This window comes from Macaca mulatta, chromosome 1, assembly GCF_049350105.2.
Source record: "Macaca mulatta isolate MMU2019108-1 chromosome 1, T2T-MMU8v2.0, whole genome shotgun sequence".
NCBI lineage: Eukaryota > Metazoa > Chordata > Mammalia > Primates > Cercopithecidae > Macaca > Macaca mulatta.
This window is the reverse complement of record NC_133406.1, coordinates 217,170,615-217,174,513: the sequence shown is the minus strand read 5'-3', so window position 1 is coordinate 217,174,513 and position 3,899 is coordinate 217,170,615. Positions and strand designations below refer to the sequence as shown.

General features: G+C 47.9%; 1 pseudogene; it reads left to right on the top strand.

The window, feature by feature from the left end:
• Positions 1-3,899, top strand: part of LOC144335247 (B-cell CLL/lymphoma 7 protein family member C pseudogene) — a 369,536-nt pseudogene that overhangs the window by 274,830 nt on the left and 90,807 nt on the right.

Here is a 3,899-nt window from a genome sequence, read left to right as displayed (position 1 = left end):
GCCCCGCGGCAGTCCAGCGGGACCCCGCGTGACCGACGGCCGCCTGGTGGGCGAGGCCCCGCCCCGCCCCTCCGCCGTGACTTCCGAAGCTGGCTCCACCCCCAGCCTCTCTCCGTTTTGATTCCGAGAGCCTCTTACATGGCAAGCCAAGTGAGACGCTGGGAATATAAAGATGAGCAGAATTAGCCTGGACATCATGTTAAACTTAGCACTTTGGGAGACCGAGGCGGGTAGATCACCTGAGGTCAGGAGTTCGAGACCAGCCTAGCTAACATGCAGAAACCCCCGCCTCTACTAAAAAAAAAAAAAAAAAAAAAAAAAATTAGCCGGGCGGGGTGGTGGGCTCCTGTAATCCCATCTACTTGGGAGGCTGAGGCAGAATTGTTTGAACCCGGGAGGCGAGGTTGCAGTGAGCCAAGATCGCACCACTGCACTCCAGCCTGGGTGACAGCAAGATTCTGTTTCAAAAAAAAAAAAATGGCCAGGCGCGGTGGCTCACGCCTGTAATCCCAGCACTCTGGGAGGCCGAGGCGGGCGGATCACGAGGTGAGGAGATCGAGACCATCCTGGCTAACACAGTGAAACCCCGTCTCTACTAAAAAAATACAAAAAATTAGCCGGGCGTGGTGGCGGGAGCCTGTAGTCCCAGCTAATCGGGAGGCTGAGGCAGGAGAATGGCTCCGTCTCAAAAAAAAAAAAAAAAAAAAAAAAAAGAAGTTAGGTATGGTGGCGGATGCCTGTAATTCCAGCTAATCAGGGGCTGAGGCAAGAGGATCGTTTGAGCCTGGGATGCTGAGGTTGCAGCGAGTAGAGATCGTGCCACTGAACTCCAGCCTGGGCGACACAGTGAGAGCCTGTCAAAAACAAACAAAAAACCCAAAACTGGCCGGGCGCGGTGGCTCAAGCCTGTAATCCCAGGCTTTGGGAGGCCGAGGCGGGCGGATCACAAGGTCAGGAGATCGAGACCACAGTGAAACGCCGTCTCTACTAAAAATACAAAAAATTAGCCGGGCGCGGTGGCGGGCGCCTGTAGTCCCAGCTACTCAGGAGGCTGAGGCAGGAGAATGGCGTGAACCCAGGAGGCGGAGCTTGCAGTGAGCCGAGATCGCGCCACTGCACTCCAGCCTGGGCAACAGCGTGAGACTCCGTCTCAAAACACAAACAAACAAACAAAAAACAAACAAAAAACCCAAAACCAAACAAACAAACAAAAACATGAACAAAAATTAACCAAATTCTGTGGCTTCTTGTGCTTAGAGTGTGGGAGGTGTGAAGAGACAGATATTCATAGTTACACAAACAGTCGTGTCATTTCTTTTTTTTTTTTTTTGAGACGGAGTCTTGCTCTGTCACCCAGGCTGGAGTGCAGCGGCCGGATCTCAGCTCACTGCAAGCTCCGCCTCCCGGGTTTACGCCATTCTCCTGCCTCAGCCTCCGGAGTAGCTGGGACTACAGGCGCCCGCCACCTCGCCCGGCTATTTTTTTTGTATTTTTTAGTAGAGACGGGGTTTCACCGTGTTAGCCGGGATCGTCTCTCGATCTCCTGACCTCGTGATCCGCCCGTCTCGGCTTCCCAAAGTGCTGGGATTACAGGCTTGAGCCACCGCGCCCGGCCAACAGTCGTGTCATTTCTAACTTGCACTATAAGAAGCAGCTTTACGATTCGCCACTCACTGTTCCGAATTCTTAGCACGTATTAAGTCACACATCACTATCTTCAGGATTCAAACACAGGCAGGCAGCTCCAGAGAGTCGGACATCCTTAGACTTTCACACCTTAAAAAAATGATTAAGATCTATCTAGGTGTACTTTCTGAAAGGCTGAAAAAAGAAATCTATCCAGGTGAAGAGAATACAAGAAAAACTTTCCAGAAGGTGTAGCATTCACAATGGCCCTGAGGCAAAGAAAATGCTTAGAATACTGTTTTTTGTTTTGTTTTGTTTTGGTGTTTGGTTTTTTGTTTTTGTTTTGTTTTTTGTTTTTTGAGATGGAGCCTCACTCTGTCACCCAGGTTGGAGTGCAGTGGCGCGATCTCGGCTTACTGCAACCTCCACCTCCCGGGTTCAAGAGCTTCTCATGCCTCAGTCTCCCGAGTAGCTGGGATTACAGGTGTGCGCCACCACGCCCGGCTAATTTTAGCGTTTTTAGTAGAAACGGGGTTTCACCACGTTGGCCAGGCTGGTCTCAAATTCCTGACCTCAGGTGGTCCACCTGCCTTGGCCTCCCAAAATTCTGCGATTACAGGTGAGAGCCACTGCCCCAAGTCAGAGCACTGTTTTTCAAACTATATGTTGTACCCCACTAACTGGTCACAGTATCAATTTAGCGGGTACAAACTTTTTTTAAAAATAAATAACTAGAATTTTGTTGATTGATTGATTGAGACAGAGTCTCACTCTGTTGCCCAGGCTGGAGTGCAGTGGCGTGATCTTGGCTCACTGCAACCTCTGCCTTCAGGGTTCAAGTGATTCTCCTGCCTCAGCCTCTGAAGTAGCTGGAATTACAAGTGCCCATCACTGTGCCTGGATAACGTTTGTATTTTTAGTAGAGATGGGGGCGTTTCACTATGTTGGCCTGGCTCGTCTCAAACTCCTAGGCTGAAGCAATTCACCCTCCACGGCCTCCCAAAGTGCTGGGATTACAGGTGTGAGCCACTGTTCCAGGCCCAGAATATAAAATATTGCTCTATAAAAGAATGATCTAAAAAATAAAAATAATAAATAATAAAAGAGAAAAGGCTGGGTTCGGTGGCTTACACCTGTAATCCCAGCACTGTGGGAGGTTGAGGTGAGAGGATCACTTGAGGTCAGGACTTGAAGACCACTCTGGCCAATAAAGTGAGACCCCAAGTCTATACAATAAATAAGAAAAATATTAGAATACAATGTATAAAAGTAGTAAAGCTAAATACTGCTTTGCAAAACTTTTGTTCATTATATATATCAACAGGGTTGCAATGTAAAATAAATTTCTTTCTGAGGGCTGCACTCAGAAATGTTTGAAAACATCTTTTTAGCAAGATGAAAAGAAGGCTGGACTGATTGGAGAGCGGGGAGGGAGTAGGAAGGGGACTTCCTACTAAGACTGGAGAGTTTGGCAGGAACTGTCCCGCAGGGTTTTGGTGAACACACTAATAACAGCTGTCCTAATAGCAGTGATTTTGAATGGTTTAGAGCAAGGAAATCTGACTAAATTTGCATTTTTAAATAGTTACTGGGTGGATGCTAATTGGTGTGTCTTTGGTATTCTCAGGAAAGGCAGAGAAGGCACTTTCCTTGACTTTAAGGAGCTCAGATTTTATCTAAAGAAAAGACAAGACATGATACATATTCTGTTAGGTTTCAGCAGCACTGGAAATTTTCTCTATCATGACACTCAGAGCATTACCCACAGAATTCTTAAACCTGTGCTAGAGGGCTGCAGTTGGCCCAAACATACTGGCATGGTATTATTTAAAATATGACTTTCGGCCGGGCGCGGTGGCTCAAGCCTGTAATCCCAGCACTTTGGGAGGCCGAGACGGGCGGATCACGAGGTCGGGAGATCGAGACCATCCTGGTTAACACGGTGAAACCCCGTCTCTACTAAATACAAAAAACTAGCCGGGCGAGGTGGCGGGCGCCTGTAGTCCCAGCTACTCGGGAGGCTGAGGCAGGAGAATGGCGTGAACCCGGGAGGCGGAGCTTGCAGTGAGCTGAGATCCGGCCACTGCACTCCAGCCTGGGTGACAGAGCAAGACTCCGTCTCAAAAAAAAAAAAAAAAAAAAATATGACTTTCAAGACTTGTATACTGAAAATTATAAACCATTGGTGAAAAAAATTAAAGAAGACATAGTGGTAGGACATCCCATGTTCATGAATTGGAATGCTTAATACTGTTTTTAGTTTGTTTGCTTTT